This window comes from Anolis carolinensis, chromosome 2 (assembly GCF_035594765.1).
Source record: "Anolis carolinensis isolate JA03-04 chromosome 2, rAnoCar3.1.pri, whole genome shotgun sequence".
Taxonomy (NCBI): Eukaryota; Metazoa; Chordata; class Lepidosauria; order Squamata; family Dactyloidae; genus Anolis; species Anolis carolinensis.
In genome coordinates this window covers 224228382-224247306 of record NC_085842.1, presented here as the reverse complement: position 1 = coordinate 224247306, position 18925 = coordinate 224228382, and the positions used below count along the sequence as shown (strand labels likewise).

General features: G+C 42.2%; 1 protein-coding gene across 7 annotated transcripts in view; it reads left to right on the top strand.

The window, feature by feature from the left end:
• Nucleotides 1–1157: 1157 nt before the first annotated feature.
• Nucleotides 1158–18925, top strand: part of lingo2 (leucine rich repeat and Ig domain containing 2) — an 867433-nt gene continuing 849665 nt past the window's right edge. For 2 of the 7 annotated variants that reach the window (XM_062974164.1, XM_062974160.1), the window contains exons 1-2: nt 1158–2309; nt 5818–5945. The gene's annotated coding sequence lies outside the window, so the exon portion shown is untranslated. The remainder of the gene's footprint in view (nt 2310–5817; nt 5946–18925) is intronic. The other 5 variants (XM_062974162.1, XM_062974163.1, XM_062974159.1 and 2 more) reach the window with 4 other exon arrangements.

The following is an 18925-nucleotide window of genomic DNA, read 5'->3' as shown; positions in this document are numbered from 1 at the left end:
ATGTCCGACTCTGGGGGTTGGTGCTCATCTCCATTTCTAAGCTGAAGAGCCAGCATTGTCCGTAGACACCTCCAAGGTCATATGGCCAGCATGACTTCATGGAGCGCCATTATCTGCCCGCCTGAGCGGTACCTGTTGATCTACTCACATTTGCATGTTTTCGAACTGCTAGGTTGGCAGAAGCTGGAGCTAACAGCGGGATTGAAACCTGCAACCTTTCGGTCTGCAAGTTCAGCAGCTCAGCGCTTTAACACACTGCGCCACTAAGGGCTCCATACACATAGAATACAGATTAGCAAATATATATATTAATGAACAAATAGTGAGAAGTTTGGCAGGTTTCTATTTCCAACAGAGCAACACTCAGAAAACCGGGCAATTCCGGACAGGAAACAATCAGGGCCAGCTAGCACCTCCCAACAAAGGATTCCCCCAGGCACTAAGCAGCCAGACCTTGAAGCTGCAAGACTATTCAATGCTAATCAATGTGGTCAGTTGAAACATTCAGACTTTCATCAAACAGACAAGAGTTCTTTCTCCCACCTTGGACCTTTCACAGATATATAAACCCCACTTGCCTAGTTTCCAAGAGACCTCACAACTTCTGAAGATGCCTGCTATAGATGTAGATGAAACATCAGGAGAGAATGCTTCTGGAACATGGCCATACAGCTTGGAAACCTCACAGCAACCCAGTGATTCTGGCCATCAAAGCCTTCGACACCACACTATCAAAAAAAGTGCCAAATAAGACACGCCTCAAGGATTTCCCGCGGGTTTTCACCCCTTCCCCCGCCATCAGGGGTGCGGCTACACTGTAGAATGAATGCAGTTCGGGCCCCGCTTTCCTCACCACGCAAGAGCGTAACTAGAGTTGTAGTTTTTGCATAGAAGACCTTGTGAAACCGCAACTTCCCAGGATACCATGGCGGTTCAAAGTATATAAATGTGTCCTAAAGCCACGCTGGGGATCGAGGGGAGAAGCGGATGGATTTGTAGTTTGGGGAGGCACCAAAGTTGTTCCCACAGCCTGGAGCACATAGTTTTTTTGTGTGTGTCAGGAGCGACTTGAGAAACTGCAAGTCGCTTCTGGCGTGAGAGAATTGACGTTACCCAGGAGACGCCCGGATAAAACCATCCTGTGGGAAGCTTCTCTCATGTCCTTGCATGACTGAGAGGAGCTCACGCCGCTGCTGGGATTCGAACCAGCAACCTTCTGTTCAGCAGCAGCACCGCCGGGACAAGCGTTTAACCCATTGCGCCACCGAGGAGGCTTGTTTCCAGAGCGTGGAGCCCATAGTTTTTTTTTCCCCGTGTCTGAAGCGTGTGAGAGAATTAGCCGCCTGCAAGGACATTCCCCAGGGGACGCACTGATGTTTTACCATCCTTGTGGGAGGCTTCTCTCACGTCCCGGCATCACAGACAGAGCTCAGGCCGCTGTCTGGATTCGAACCCGCGACCTTTTGGTCAGCGGACAAGGGTTTAGCCCATTGCGCCACCGGTGGGGCTTGTTCCCCTCGTTAGTTAAGAAGGGCGCCAAACTGCCTGCATCCCAGGGCGTGTAAACTAAGCAAATTGGGGCAGAGCGGCGGCGCGTGCCTTCGGAGCAATACGGCTCTCCCTGGATGGAGCTCCGGCGAGAGCGGCGAGGGGGTTAAACGCCGGCTTTCTCCGTTGCTTTTTTTTTGCAGAGAGGTTGAGAGAGAAAGAGTAAAAGGCGGCGCGGGAGCTTTGGCGTCGCCTGGGCGTTTGTCTTCCCTTCGCTGGGGCCAAAAGGGAAGCCTCGGCTTTGGTTGCTTTGGTCGCGCGCTCCTTTGGCTTCGCTTTTGCGCGCGCGCCCTTGGCTCCCTGGGAAGCCGGGAGGATGCGGTGGCGGCGGATGCGGCTTCCCTTTCTCCTCCTCCTCCTTCTCTTCTGAAGCCCCTCTTCTAGAGAGATATTTTCCCCGGAAAGTTTCCTTCCCTTGCAGCAGGAGGACGGGGTTTGCAAGGAGAGGATCGCAACAGAGAAAAAGGAGAGAGAAGATCCGCGCTTTTCTTTTGGGTACCAAATCGGTGGACCAGCGGGCAGCCTCTTCTTCCCGACCGTATTTATTTGGATCCGAGCGTGGAAACGTGCGGGATTTCTATCCATCTATCTTATCTATCCGTGGGCAACTTCGAAAGCGGTGGGATTTCTCCCCTTTTCCTCAGATTTGTGGGTTTTGAGTGGATTGCTCCGTGGTTTTGAGAGTCTTCTTCATTGGAAACGGAGCCCTGGGTCCTGCGGGGCTGTTTTGCGTTTGAAGGGACGGCTCCGACGGCAGCCAGGTAAGGCAAAGCCGGGCTCCTTCCTTCCTCCCTTCCTAGGCGTCCAAATGATACCATTCCCCACCCTTTTAAAGCCTGGAAGAGAGAGAAAAGTTGCTGTTTGTGTCTATATGTAAAAGAGAGCGATGGTGAGGATTGCAGAGGGGAATGCCATGGAAGATGGAGCTCTCTCTCCTCCATCGGTGCCCACATTGATCCCTAAATGCTTGCTGTGTTTTCCCTTGCAAGGGATACACTGGGAGGTGTGTTGACTCTCGCCAAAGAGTGAAAAGCAGGGGCCAAAGGGGGCAGCCCAGGTGACTTTCCTCTCCAGCCGCCCAACGAAGGTCTTTCCCTTTTTCATGCGCTTCTCTTTTCGTCCGCTAGAGGCTCCCCGAGAGCGCGGAATGGCCAGCGAGAGACGCCGCCTTGGGAGGCTGCTGTGCTACTGAGGCTGGTGTCGTGTCAGCCACACCTGACACGACACCAGCCTCAGTGTGGTCCTCTCTATAGGGCTGGTGTGTCAACCACACCTGAGGGAACCAGAGGAGTGTGAGGGCGGGCTGTGTCTCTTTTCTCCTTCCCCTCCTTTTCCCAGGTTTCCCACAGCTCCCAGTGTAGTGCCCTCTCCCTCTCCGCAACCATTCTTGCCCATTGTATGTGAGAAAAGTTAACCAGTACCACAAAAGCTCCTACTCCTCTGTGTAGGGCTTGTGTGTCAGCCACACCTGAGGGAACCAAAGGAGTGTGAGGGTGGGCTGTGTCTCTTTTCTCCTTCCCTTCCTTTTCCCAGGCTTCCCACAGCTCCTAGTGTAATGCCCTCTCCACAACCATTCTTGCCCATTGTATTTGAGGAAAGTTAACCAGCACCACAAGAGAATCTGTTCCTCCCTCTTGGAGGTCAGAGTACTGGACTCTCTACCTTTGCTGCAATAGGAGAATGTGGCCGATTCTCTATTTTTCAGGGTATGTTGGGGGAGGGGGGGGGGGAATTAAGCTTTGGCCTCTTCCACACTGATGAATAAAATCCCACATTTTCTGCTTTGAACAGGAATATATGGCAGTGTGGACTCAGATAACCCACTTCAAAGCAGATATTGGGGATTTTCTGCCTTGATATTCTGGGTTTATGGCTGTGTGGAAGGGCCGTTTTTAGCTCTGGCTTCTGTGTGTTTCTGCTAAAGGCTGGTCTCAAGCAAACTTGGAGCAAAATGAGTTTAAGACAGAGGTGGTTCTCCTTTCTTCCCTGCCTTTTTTCTGCCCTTGCTATAGCTCCCAGGTCCCTTCCATTCAACTGAGTAAAAAATAAACAAAAAAACCCACATTATCTGCTTTGAACTGGGATATATGGCAGTTTTTTTCTATGTCAGGAATGACTTGAGAAACTGGTCGTGAGAGAATTGACCATCTGCAAGGACGTTGACCTGGGGACGCCCTGATGTGTTACCATCTGGTGGGAGGCTTCTCTCATGGTCCCGCATGGAAAGCTGGAGCTGACAGACAGGAGCTTACACTCCCCACATTCTAACTGCTGACCTTTTGGTCAGCAGTCCTGCCAGCACAAGGGTTAACCCATTGCACCACCAGGGGCTCCAATTATATGTCAGTGTGGACTCAGATATTTAAGTTGAAAGCAGATATTGTGAGGGCCCTTCCAGACAGGCCCTGTATCCCAGAATCTGATCCCAGGTTTTCTGTTTATCCCAGATTATCTGGCAGTGCAAACTCATACAATCTGGTTTAAAGCAGAAAACATGGAATCATATCCTAGGATGTAGGGTCTGTCTGGAAGGGTTCAGAGCCCTCCTACACAGCTATATAACCCAGAATATCAAGACATAAAATCCACAAGATCTGCTTTGAACTGGGTTATCTGAGTCCATACTGCCATTTATATGACTTTATATAGCTGTGTGGAAGGGGCCCTATTTTATAGCCCTCTCCCCCAGTTTACCAGCACCATAGAAGCTCATGCAAGGGTTAATCTCATAGGTTCCTTCTACACTGCCATATAATCCAGATTATCAAAGCAGATAATCCACATTATTTGCTCTGAACTGGATTATATTAGTCCTCACTGCCATATAATCTTGTTCAAAGCAAATAATCTGGATTTTATATGCCAGTGTAGAAAGCATCCTAGAGGCTAGAGGACTGGATTTTTTTTACTGCTGCAATAGGGGGATGTGGTCTCTGGCATCTTTTGTGGCGCTTCTGTGCTTATATCTCCAAGGGAAAGAAAGGAAGAAAGCTGCCCAGCCTTTGCTTCTGTATCCATCTGCTAAAGGCTGGTGTCAACTACACCTGAGGGAGTGAAATGAGTTTATGGGTGGGGTGATCTCCCTTTCTCTCGCCTCAGCTGGCCTTTCTTTCTTCCCTCCCTCCCTCCCTCCCTCCCTCCCTCCTCCTCCTCCTCCTCCTCTCACTTCTTCCCTTTCTCCCCTCTTCTCTTTCTCCTTCCCTCTCGCCTTTTTAGGCTTCCCATAGCTCCTATTTTATAGCCCACCACTCCACTAACCAGGGCCAGATTCAGACTTTATTGGCCCTCATCACTTTAAAAGATACGAGTGCCCTCATATTCCACCAATTCAGAAGGTAAAGCATCAAATACAGTTTTATTTTCCAAGTTGTAGTAAGGTGGAGAATGCCACTTATTTTTGTATATGTCCACTTTGAAACATAATTTTTTCTCATTGTCCAACTTTTGATTGTGAGGTCTCTTTTGGGGGAGCCTGGTTTGGCAGTTTTGCACTGGCCAAATTAGTCCAGGACCAATTGGCCACAGGAAATGTCTGTGCTTCCTCGTTTTCCTTGATGCCCTAAGCATGGGCTTGTTTTTCTCAATGAAGCCCTGACACTAACCATTTCTCTCCACTGGGAACAATTCCTTGCATCTTAGGAAAGTTCACTAACATCACAAAATCTCATACCATCATACATTGGTCTCCAAGATACCAGTGAACGGACTCTACTTTTGTTGAAAAAAGGGAGTGTAGCCACCCCTCTGGGATCTTTCCTGATTGGTGGTGTTTCTATGTTTATAGCTCCAGGGGAAGAGAGAGAAAAAACTCTGGCTTCTATTGCCGAAGGCTCACACCACCCTGGTTTCTGGAGAAAAGCAAACAACAAGCCATAGCCATTTCTCAGCTGATATCTTCTTCTTCTGTCCTCCTCTTCTTCCTCTCTTTCCATTTCAGAATTTTGCCCAGTCCATAGCTTCCTAGTGACTCATTTTTGTTTTATTTGTTATAATGGTGCACAGGAAGATGATGTGCTTTGACCACAAGTAAATAATGGGGAAACAATCTGGACCTTTCCCCCCCCCCCCACTATGAAGGACAGTCATGGTGTACAAGCATTCACATAAGTCTACATACTTTCCTACTTAGCATGCTCTGTATCCTCGCATTTCAGCCCCCCATTGCCTGCACCATGTGTGTGTAACCTAGACTACACACAGTTGTTAAAACCTTCCCTCCCTTTTTTTTCCATTCATTTTTCCACAAATGAACCTATTTGTCCTTCCCAGATGTTCCCCTCGTCCTCCAAGAGTTTGCCAAAGGCAGTGATGGGGAATTCCTTTTCTCACCTTGATGTAAATCTCCAGAAGGAAGAGAGAGAAGGGAGCATACATTTCAGCAAAACTCTGGGTCTAGAGTAAGTACAGATAGATGAAGTTTATTTTGGAAAGGGAACATAGGTCTGCTATTCTCATCATTCTCATCAGCTGTTGAGTTAGATGCCTTGTTTCTTCAGGCACTCTGCCACCAACCTCCAGGATTTTGCAAGCTTGATACAAAGGAGGTGGGGTGTGTGTGTGTATTTCTAAATATTCACATGTATCCCTATCTTTAAATTAGGGTGTGCTTCTGTGCAACTACTCTCTTGTTGCCAGGAAACCCATTTTGGACAATTACTTGGGCAGATTAGGGGGCTAAATTGGCTTTCTTTAGGTGGCCTTAGTTGCTTGTTGTCTGGGTTGCTGAAGAGTGCCATTCAAAAATCATATTGCTCTTTACATGTGTCCTAAAAAAAAGAAGGAACAACAGTGAATGGTTTTAATACGGAAGAGGGAGGTTGTGTCTTACATTCATAGTCAGTTTCAGGAGGAATAGATTCAGACTTTATTAAATGTTCTCAATGTATTTTGTCTCTTCCAATAAGGTCAAATAATTGATGTTTTGTCATTTTAATTGGACTCAGTTGGGGTAGATTGCGGTGGGTGGGGTGTAAACCAGTGACAGGACCTTTGGGCTGCAATACTGAGTACACTAACATGGGAGTAATTCCACGGAGAACCCAGGGGGATGTATTGCCTAATAAACATATTTATATGGGGTTGCATTGTTAATGGCCCAATAATGGATGGAGTTGGTGAAGCGAGCGGAAATATTTCCAAGTATCTTTACTGTGGTGAAGATGCAATGTGATGTATGGTGCATATTTGAAAGATCATAATTCACTTAATTTTTTATGTTATGTTCTAGAATTAGAGTCTGGTGTATTTTGTGCCATGTAGCATATTGTAGTTGAATATAATAATATGGAGGAGCTTTCTAGCAAATACAGATGTGTGTGTGTGTGTGTGAGAGAGAGAGAGAGAGAGAGAGAGAGAGAGAGAGAGAGAGAGAGAGAGAGAGAGAGAGAAACAGTATGGTTTAATCCTCCACCAGTGGTTTTTGTGAATTATTGCTATGGTTTTGCCCGGTCAATACTGAAAAGTTTTCAATTTCTGCAGGGCTTGTGGAATATTGTTCATGTCATCTGTAATAATGATGTTATTGATTGCCTTCATCAGAAACCTGTCTGTAGCTCTCTGATAAAAGGCTTAAAGATAGCAGGTGTTGGTTGATGTAAGTGGTGTGTATGTGTGTGTGCTTTTATAGGGTGATGCTGTCAGAAAAGTCATCATGCCAAAAACGAAGCACTGTTTTCTTTTCTTTCTCTTTTTGTTTCATTTTCAAAGGAAAGCTAAATTCCATATGTGACTTTGCTGAATAATTTAATCCTAAAGAGAGCTGAAACCCGAGTGGCTTGCCAAGAAAAAAAAGAGAGGGAGGGAAGCAGGCAGCTAGGCAGGCACATGTTATTTCAAGCTTCCATGTGAAAAAAAAGTGTTCCTCCTTTTAGCTCCAAATATATTTAGTATGCCTGGCCGTGAAGGCTGTTCTTAAAGCAAAAGAAAGAGTGATGAGAAAAAGAGTGAGAGATTCTTGGATCTTTGTGGAAGCAAGTGGAATGTAGAGCTCCCTATAATGAAACAAGCCCCAACTTGTGAATTTTGTGTGCTGTATAATAGGAACCCTCTTGTGTCAATGGGCATTAGATGGGGCACATGGACACATAGGGAACCATAATGCTTGAAAGGAGTTGAAGGGGAAGATCAATCTTGCCCATGTTGACTCAGAATTTTTTTTCAGTGTTCATTCCTGAGCTTATTTGTGCAGAATTGAGTTCTGCTGTGTCTAGTAGATAAATGGACACAGGATCACAGGTAAATGAGCATAAGATTGCAACTTTAAAGGAAACAGTCAACCTATAAAGCTTATTTTCTTTGACTTATCTTTGCTGTCAAAGTGCTACTGTGTTACTAAAACAACACCCATTCCATGCAGTACATTCATAAAAATGTTATGTATAGCAAAAACAGGTAGAGGCATGCACAATTTAATGTCCAGTGTTTTAGCTTTTAACACTTGTTGATCATTATTTGGGGAGGGGAGAGAGCTTTATATTTCCCTTTTAAAAAACGAAGCAAGTGACATGCATTCCAATGTGACTTATAATGCATTTAGAGGTATTAAATTAGGTTTAGCTGCAGTGTTGCTTTTAAATTCCTGAAATTTCTTTTCATAAATTGAGTTACTGTCACAGAAGGAATAACTAAATGCAGTATGATTTTTATCCCCTGTGCAATTGGTGTTTCAGTATAATGTGAAGCTTGCTGTGCTTATTTTGTTTCTAGATATTCTATGTAAGGGCTCTAGGTGGAAATGTTTTCCTATGTAGAAAGAGAAGAAGATATATGAAGCACTAAAGATGCTTGCCTGTGGAGGATAAGCTACCTCTAAGCCTTGTAATCCATTTAGCAGGCAGCAATGAATTCAACTTACCATACGACTTGGGGGAATGCAGTTCAGTTGTAAATAAGGACGGACATGGTTGCAGAACTTCCCAAAATATCTTTCTCCTTGAGGTGAAGAACAAGATGGTCCCCCCCCCCCCAATTTCATTTACAGAAGCAGAAGAGGAAAGAGGTTAACATTTCTTCTGCACTGAAAGACATCCTCCACTGCATCTAAAGACAGAAGGAAGACTGATAGCCAGGCCATATGATATGGAGTGTTACTGTGTTGGTACTCCAAGGCCTCACCACCTCTCTCCACTCACCCATCCCATTTTTAAACTAGAATTTTCTGCTTAATGGCAGAACACTAGTTAGTTTCTTTGTCATGGTTTGACCTTGATGGCTACTTTCACACAGTGGAGATCAATACTGATTAATCCACCAAGTGGATTAATAGAATCATAGAGTTGGAAGACATCTTGTGGGCCATCCAGTCCAACCCCCTACCAAGAAGAAGGAAATTTGCATTCAAAGCTCCCCTGACAAATGGCCATCCAGCCTCTGCTTTAAAGCTTCCAAAGAAAGAGCCTCCACCACACGCCGGGGCAGAGAGTTCCACTGCTGAACAGCTCTCACAGTTAGGAAGTTCTTCCTAATATTCAGGTGGAATTTCCTTTCTTGTAGTTTGAAGCCCCCAGGGCAGTGGAAAACAAGCTTGCACCTCCTTTCTATGACTTTGTCTCACATATTTATACATGGCCATCATGTCTCCTCTCAGCCTTCTTTTCTGCAGGCTAAACAAGCCCAGCTCTTTAAGTCGCTCCTCATAGGGCTTGTCCTCCAGACCCTTGATTTCAGTCACCCTCCTCTGGACACATTCCAGCTTGTCAACATCTCCCTTAAACTGTGGTGCCTAGAATTGGACACATTTTTCCAGGTGTAGTCTGACCAAGACAGAATAGAGCAGTAGCATGACCTCCCTGGATCTAAACACAAGATTCCTATTTATGCAGGCCAAAATGCCATTGGTTTTTTTAGCTGCTGGATTCAAAGCTATTATGGATCTATATAGACCCAAGATGACATTGTTTTCATTAATTTCACTGCAGAGGTGGTCCAAGTGTGTTGTGTCTGCAGATGCTGTTGGACACAATTCCCAGAGTTGTGTGGATGTCAGCTGCACTCAAAACCATATGTGAAAGTCCATATATTGCTCACCTTTTGATTTACAGGTTACATTGCTAATATTTTGTAATTTTGTTCTCACTTTTTTGAGTGTCATAGAGATCAAAACAAACTCACTGACGGAAGAAGTTTGATTGTACAATTGGAATTTTAACTTTACTTTCATGTTTGGCATGTTCCAGAAATTAAAAGAAACCCACTTACTGAAGAAGTTCAACTAACTTGAGAATCAGGAAATGTAGGCATATTCTGAATAGACTTAAAGCAGTTGATAAAAAATAGATTTAAGTTCTTCCAGTGCACTTATTTAATTTCTGGTACAAGGACAATCAATCAATCTTTATTACGTTCCAAGACCCAATTTGTTCAGCAGAGAAAGTGCATAGCAGATTCATAAACTGATAAGACCACTTAAAAGCAGGACGAGTACAATGCTAGATGCATATGAACAAGGGTAAAAACACTGCAAATGTATACAATGCAAGTTTCAACCTGGTTCTAATACAATAAATTGTCTTATCCTGGCTATCTCAGAGAGAAACTGCACAACAGCCACGGTCACATGGGGGACATTGTCATCTAGTAAAAACCTTACATGGAATTGAGCTAATCTACTGGGTAGGTTGCTCAGTAGTGGGTTAATAACATGATGCAAGGATAATGATGACCCTTCTCAAAAATGGTAGCCATCCTAGTTACAGAATGGTTAGAAAGTCCATATCTTGATCCCTGGTGATGTGCTCATGTTGGCTTATACAGTAGAGTCTCACTTATCCAACACTTGCTTATCTAACGTTCTGGATTATCCAACGCATTTTTGTAGTCAATGTTTTGAATACATCGTGATATTTTGGTGCTAAATTCGTAAATACAGTAATTACAACATAACATTACTGCGTATTGAATGACTTTCTATCAAATTTGTTGTATAACATGATGTTTTGGTGCTTAATTTGTAAAATCATAACCTAATTTTATGTTTAATAGGCTTCTCCTTAATCTCTTCTTGTTATCCAACATATTCGCTTATCCAACGTTCTGCCGGCCCGTTTATGTTGAATAAGTGAGACTCTACTGTATTAACTTGCAAAATATTCTTTGAACCCTTGCGATCAAATGTAAGAAGAAGGAAAAGGCAGATCTCATCTGAGTTAAATCTTGATAAGGAAATCCCAGGATAGGTTTGCCTTAGGTTGGCCATAAGTTGGAATCAACTTGAAGGCACACAACAGCAAGTAACAACAAAATGTTTTATTGCAGTCATGACCTTGGAGGTGTCTACGGACAACGCCGGCTCTTTGGCTTAGAAATGGAGATGAGCACCAACACCCAGAGTCAGACATGACTGGACTTAGTGTCAGGGGAAACCTTTACCTTTACCTAACAACCCAAATCCCTTCCTTGTGCAATACCTCAACTTGAGTATTGTAGATGTCGAGGTTTTATAAAAGCAAATGGATTGTTTTCCACAATATGCTTGACAGCTGAGTTTCTGTTCTACCTCATGAGTGAGTTAAAAGGTTTGTGTGTACCTTCCATGAGTGATGCACAGAGAGGCTATTCTTCAATGGGATCCTCCCTATATAAAACTGAGACTAAACCATGCTGGTGTTAATAGGTTGCAGAGAAGAAACAATGTTCCTTCCCTTTCTACTGATGAACTGACACACCTCCCCCCCCCCCTTTCAATCCTGTTCATATACTTTAGATCAGCAATTTTTGCTTGTGAAAGAAAGAAAACAGTACTCTGGGGATGAAATTATAGTGCAGATCAAAATGCCTTGCGGGGTTAGATGTACCATTCTCTGAAGAACTGATCTGAGAGTTGATATGAAAATGACATCCACTGGGTTTGTATATGACAGAACCTTCTATTTTGTTGCTCTCAAAAAACCTCTGTGCTTTTCTGGTCGTGAATTTATCTTTAAAGCAGAGTGCTTTGCTTCAGTAGGGGACCGTGTGTCCTGTTTAATATAATGTATATTGCAAACTTCCTGCTGAGTTTTCTCACCATAATTTCCTACAAATTCATATACCCGTCATCCATAAACCACTCGAGCTTCTCTTTGTGTGCACTTTAATTGGCTCAGTTCAAACTCCATTTGCTTTGCGGATTTCAGTCGCAACACACGGAAATGGTGCTTGGTGTATTTGAATGACATTTCAATGACCCACTTTCTGTCATTCAGGATGCAAGCCAAGTGTTTTGTTTTTCTTCCTACTCTCCCTCCCTGCTTCTTCATCTTAAAAAAAAACAGCCTGTGAAATAATATCTACAATTTGCAATCAAACTTATCAGAGATGTGTATCTGATGAGAAGCTGATCTTAAATTCTCTTTGAACCTCGAAGCTGATATCTCTCTGCTTTGTGGAGGAGCTGCATTTTTCTGTATATACCCCCCTGGCTATTTTATTGTAATGCTGCTTGTAAAATTTATGCCGGGTGAGAGGAATTCTGGGGTGGCTGTACCTTCAAGTAAGATTTACAAGAGAAATTTGTCTGCTTTTTTCACTGCAGTAAACAGGCAGGGCTGCATTTATTGAGAGCTTATGGATAAAAAGTAATGTAATGCAGTGTTGCCTCCTGTTTGTGATATGGACTGGAATTGAGTAACATCTCTAGTCCCCCAGATGTTTTGGACTTCATCTCTCAGAAATTTCAGATGCTTTGGCCAATGCTCAGGGATTTTGGAAGCTGAAGTCAAAAACACTAAGATTGAGAAAATTTCATTGAGGGCAAGGGGCACTCCCATCCTTGTGAAAGAACTTCAGGGTATAGGGAGCCACTGAAAAAAAGAGAACTCAGCAAAAATAATTGTTCCCCACTTTCTTCAAGGGAATTTTGCATACAGCTCACAGATTGCAGCCATTTTCTCTCAAAGAAGTCAAGCTATCCTAAAGGCTCTAGAATCTGCTTGATCCTTGAAGCTAAACAGGCCGGTTAGTTCTTGGATCTTGGACAGAACTGGATAAAAGCTAAACAGGCCTGGTTAGTTCTTGGATAGGAGCCCCCGGTGGCGCAGTGGGTTAAACCCTTGTGCCGGCAGAACTGATGATTTGAAGGTTGGATTGCTGACCTGAAGGCTGCTGGTTCGAATCCAACCCAGGGAGAGCACGGATGAGCTCCCTCTATCAGTTCCAGCGGGAACATGAGAGAAGCCTCCCAAAAGGAAAATAAAAATATCAAAACATTCAGGCATCCCATGGGCAACATCTTTGCAGACGGCCAACTCTCTCACAGTTTCTCAAGTCACTCCTGACACACACAAAAGTTATGAGATGGGGGGCTACCAATGAATCCCAGGTGCTGTAGGCTCTGTTTCAGGGCAAAGCTACATCTGAGAAGTCTTTGCCTGAGAAAACTCTGTGAAATTCATGGAGTCACCATAAAATTACAGGGGGCTTGAAGGCACAGACACACACACACAAGCTTTCCTGAAGCAAAAGAATGCTGCAGCCTGTTCTGAACCAAAACCCCTGCATCCAAAGGGACATATCCTCACCTAAATGGGTGTACCCACATTGCACAGTTATAGCAGCAGTTTATCACTTCAGTCATCATGGCTCCACTATTTGCAATCCTGGAATGTGTAGTTATTAAGACTTATTAAGATACCCTGGAAAGAGAGATGTTGAGGATTAAAACAGTTGAAATATGTAGTATTGGCAGGCGTTCGGAGTACCTTGGTAACTGTAGTTGAGGACAGTGGATTTGTGTTCTCTGGCAAAGAATTCCAAATCTTTCACCAAACTACAAATCTTAAGATTCCATGGAATGAAGCCATGGCAGTTAAAGTAAATTAACTCACTATAAATCTGAAAGAACTATGCTTAGGCTTGTTACAATTTAGCTGTTACTTCCCTACAAAAACTTGTGGCATATAAATATTGTTCCATATCATTGCATATTCTATTTTCTTTTTAGAATTCATTACATGTTGTAAAGAATTTCTCCCAAAGCTGAGTCAAATACCATTCCTTAGATCTTAGATGACACCGTCAGTCTAGAGCAGGACTATGTGTTCACTATCAAAATGACTGACCAAGTGAAATCTAATTTTTTTCAACAGTCAGATCTTCCACATTTCTAAATAAAAATGTAGGCCTTTTAGCAGAACTTCTGAACTTTTGTCATAACGAAGATAAGGGATATATTTGAATTTTATCTTGAGTAAATAAACTGCTGGGGTGTTCTTTTTTTTAAAAGGCAAAGCTCAACTGTAAGTAGGATATTGGTATGTGAGCTTCTGGCTTCTTATATTGCACACTTGAATGCATAATCTTGCTAGCTGGCTTGGAAAAAAAAAACTAGCATAACATTATATATCTGTCTCCTTAACAACAGAATAAACAGTCCAGTAGAAAAATCATTTGGTGGGCAATAACAATTTGAAAAGTAATTTATGCAAAAGACTTCCCATTTTCAATACTTCTTTCCACCTTAGGAAAGACTTTCTCCCATTTGTTACTTTTTAAAAGGGAGTTAAAGCAGAATGGTGGTTGCTTTATAAAACAAAGTATAATTTAGCTCTAGTTTAGTGCTGGTAACTAAATGGAAATGAACTGTTGGAGTGTGGAATCCAACAAGTCATGGCTGATAATGTAGACAATGTACAGAGAAAGATTTCCCATTCCATTCTAATTTTAGCTGTCTCTTTCACTGTGTTGATTTGAGAGTTGGGCTTCAGGAGACCAAGGTCTGAATCCCAACTTAGCCATTGGGAATTTACTGGATCACCTTGTGCAAGCCATACTCTCTCAGCATAAGAAGAGGATAATGATAAACTTCATCTGAAGAAGTCTTTTCAGGAAAACCACTGCAAGTCAGAGTTCACTTGAATGTACACAAAACTAACTCCTAATGTTATAACAAATCTTAGATGGGTCACTGCTCTAGATAACTTGAATTGTCTACACAGTAGGTAACATATTCTTATTTGTTTCTTTTTTCCTAATGTGGGACCCAGTGCATCTTACAGTAGAACATATGAATCAAATAATACATCTGTCTTGCTAGAAGTAGTTCCTGCTTGCTAATAGCATGCTATGCAAGAGTTGGGAAATTGTAATCCTCTAAATATTATACTGTAGCTCTCAGCATTGCTCACTGTTGGCAGTGCTGATAGGGATGAAGGGATTTGTCTTTCAACAAGAGCTAGTGGGCCTTATGATCCCAACTCTTGCCCTAAAATTCAAAATATTTCAGTGATATTTCTAGAGTTCTCAACTGGGTCAAGAACAAACTTTAAATGATCCAGGTCAAATCCTCCTCTGGAAGGTGAATGATGATGAATTTATAGTCTCACCATCCCCATATTTAAGATAAAATGACGCAACTGGATTTTGCAAAATCACTGTCAGATTTTTAAGATAATAACTGAGCTCATGACATTTTCAGAGTGGAAGATCTCTTTCTGCTATAGCTCATCAAGTTGAAGTAGCTTATTCAGATTCAATATTCTGTGTGAAGCAATGAGACACTTTCTGTCATGCCTCCCAGGTTGTTGTGTGGTTAAGCCATAACATTGTATGATGTCACATCTAACATAAAAGACAGGTGACAATAATTTTGAAGTTGGATGTGTCATGTCTGATGAGCCAAGGGCGGATTTAGAGGATTTTAAATGCATGCTGACTGGAAGAGGAAATGTTTTGAAGGATGATTGGGAGAAAATAGGAAAAAAGTTGTTAAAGTAGAAAGTGAAAGCTGGAGTAGAATATCCTTGTTCAGAAACACATTGCTATTGTATATCTGCTTTATGAAGATGTTCACTTCAGAATGCTTCCAGCAGAGAACTGTCTTCTTCTGTACTTACAATTCTCATAAATAATTTTAAACAGGTATTCGTACCCTAACCAATGTGTTTGGTACTATTCAATACCTAGAGAAATTGGTGATGAGATACACTGCTGATAACATTGGAAACCAGGTTCGTGTTTGTGCAGAAAATCCTTGAGCAAACACATGCAGTTGTGAAATTCATTCAAAGTATCTGAACATCCGCAGATCAGAGGTGGGTTTTGTTCTTTTAAAAATATGACAAGCACACAGTGAAATGTGCTCCTAAGCAGAGTTTGGGTTTTCATATCTCTTGGCTGACACAGTCTTGTCACTCTGCTTGCACAGAAATTGTAGTATTCCTACACCAGAGCTAAGCCACATGATGCTTTTCAGATGTTTTGGAGTCTAATTAAATCCCTAGCCATCTCAGCTAGACTCTGAAAGTTGCAGACCAAAGCACCTGTATGGCACCAGGCTGCCTAAACCTACCAGACTCTAGTCTATAGTCTAGTGAGTTGTACTCTCCTTTGCCATAAGATTGATGTTTTCCTTTTCATTTTTGGTTAAGACACAAACATAGACTTCATACCTTTTTCTATCATAAAATGGTTTCTTATTGTGTTCTTGTACAGTAGAGTCTCACTTATCCAAGCCTTGCTTATCCAAACTTCTGGATAATCCAAGCCATTTTTGTAGTCAATGTTTTCAATATATCATGATATTTTGGTGCTAAATTCGTAAATACAGTAATTACAACATAACATTACTGCGTATTGAACTACTTTTTCTGTCAAATGTGTTGTATAACATGTTTCGGTGCTTAATTTGTATTTCTGCCGGCCCGTTTAGCTTGGATAAGTGAGACTCTACTGTACTTGTAAAAATAGAAGACCAGTGCTAGTTGTTGCCTGGAAATTCTGTGACCAGAGGCGGAAATAAGTATATGTAACTCTCATGCCCTCAATTGAGCATTATAACTAATGAGCACTTTAGTGATCCCTTTAGAACAGTGGTTCTCAACCTGTGGGTCCACAGGTCTTTTGGCCTACAACTCCCAGAAATCCCAGACAGTTTACCAGCTGTCAGGATTTCTGGGAGTTGAAGGCCAAAACATCTGGGGACCCACAGGTTGAGAACCACTGTTCTAGAAAGATCTGTAGCCACTACTTTTGGAATATCCTACGCATATACTGTATATTTTTTCCACAGTTAATCTCAATAGTTCTAATAAAGATTTAATTTCTTTTTTCCATGCAGTGTGCTTGTATTCATAAGTTAATGTGTGATGGTTCTTTTCAATGAACTATATCAAAGGGACAACATATTTGTTAATTATTTATGATACTTGAAGTCTAGGACCTCCTCACTTCAGGATTGCTGCAAATGACATATGTGCAAGGGCCTTCATATTAGAATCGTTACTCCTTAAGGAACCTAGTAGGTCCAGGGAAAATGCAAAACAAGTACATACATGTTGGTATGATAGATCACTGGACTGTCATAGAGAAAACTGAATGTTTTTCCCCACTCTTTTTAATGATAATATAGACCATCTTATGTATATCTGTTTCTTTCTGCTTAGAAGTCTTTAGGCTGATCTTTGAAGCCTTAAGTATGGTTGAAAACTCGGCTTGTGTACTATTCAGCAAAGCCAGAGTCAGGTAGGTATAGCCTGGAATCATCTCATTCTGGGAGAAATAAAAAAAATCAATGCAAAACAGTGCTTTCCAATTGTGTCATTCCCAGTAGACTGACATAGCGTTTCCTTGCTCACATCTACTTCCTCAGTTATTGTTGCCATCTTGATTACAGTCTGAATTTGCCAAGAGCCATGTGGGTTTCCATTTGTAAAACACTCATCTGTGAAACACAATACCCTAACACCACTCCTTTTTTTGTGCCTCCATTCCTAGAATAGTTCACACGTGGGCATGAAGCCCACGTGTGAACTATTATAGGAATGGAGGCACAAAAAAGGAGTAGTGCAAACTACAAGAGATACCTGATTCCATGCATTCTTTATCAATTGCTTAAGTAACAGATACATTGGGAGTTACATGAAATGTCTGAGGAAGAAAACTCAGAAGCATCTTTTTTACTCCAGCCAGTGAAGCGTCTCTAACCAATGAAAGACCTGCAGCAATTGCACTAGCTGTGCCATTAATAATCCAGCCCAGATGATTATTGCGAGAGCAGATGGAATATAACCTTACCAGAGTCAGATGATATACACTCTTTGATGATGGTGTTGTATCTTCCCTGCCCCATTTTTCAGAGAGAATCTGACTTTTAAATACAGCTGTGAACTTCTCAATGTGTTGAGTGGTACAAAGAACTACCATTGGCCAGAAGAAGAAGAAATTCTCTGTGGTTATGAATGCTTTGCTTGTCTTGGTAGATGATCTAGCTAGGATAGCTGTCCTAGGAATTTTGCTTATTTTATATGTAGTAACCTGCTGTAGTTAGCATTTGGGAGCAAGGAAGTCTTCAGCTATAAAAATGTACTTGAAAATACTTTAGAAAACAGGAACACCTGCCAAATTACGAATGAAGTTATTTAATAGTTTAACGTGATTTTTAAAAGTCCTTTGAGGGGAGCATAATTTTGTCTCCAGTCCTCAGGCTACTCTGCCTTTTAGCTGGGCACATGATCTAGCTGTGAAATGTATCATTCATATTTATATGGCCCAGAGAGCTAACATGTTACTGAAAGCATTATGGACTATACACTGAAATAATGAGTTATCATTTTTATTCCAATTTTATTTCTAATGGATTATTTATATTAAGAACCTTGCACATTGCAGAAGAATGATAAAGTAAGAGTCCTTGCCTTGAAGCAGTTTTACTATACTATGCAAAGGTGGGACAAAATAGAAACTATGAAAGCCATGATTTGGACATGTTGATTCCTAGCATACTAAAGTTGTAAGGCAAGTTAACTCAAGAACACTTGCTGCTCAGTAGGCATGCATAAATATATTAATCTCTTTGATTACCATAATTGTTATCATATTCCCCTCCCAACTGTCTTTCAGTTATAATAGCATTATGATGATTGAGGGAAGATTCCAAAACCTCACTGTAAAATAAAACCTGTGGTCAGTGAGGGACATTGGTTCTGAACTATTTTGAATAATTATACTTGTGTATAATAGCCTCTTCACACGTCTGGCAGCAGGAGGAGGTGATGCTTTGCTTTTCTGTGAGGCACAGAGAATCTGAAGCCCCACACCTCGCCCATTGGCAGGACAATCACATGGGGGGAAGCGTGGAGCATGCATGGTGCACGCGGCTTCTACCTGTAGTTTGGCCAACATGGGAAGCCTCCCGTGTTCCACTCTTCTGCACCTACGTAGCCAGCATGACGTCATGTGAACGGAGCCGGCCAGCTCAGTGGGTGACTGGAGCTAGATTGGCGTTTGCTGCTGAATCTAGCCCCATGTGATAAAGTTGTATGTCAACCTCATGCATATATTGGTGGCAGATTTTGGGGCCAAAATTATAAATTTTGATATGATCTGTGGATATGTTGAGGTTCATTCTATGAAGAGGGGAAAAAATTGTCTCAACGGACAAACCTTCCCAGCTCTGCAACTTTTA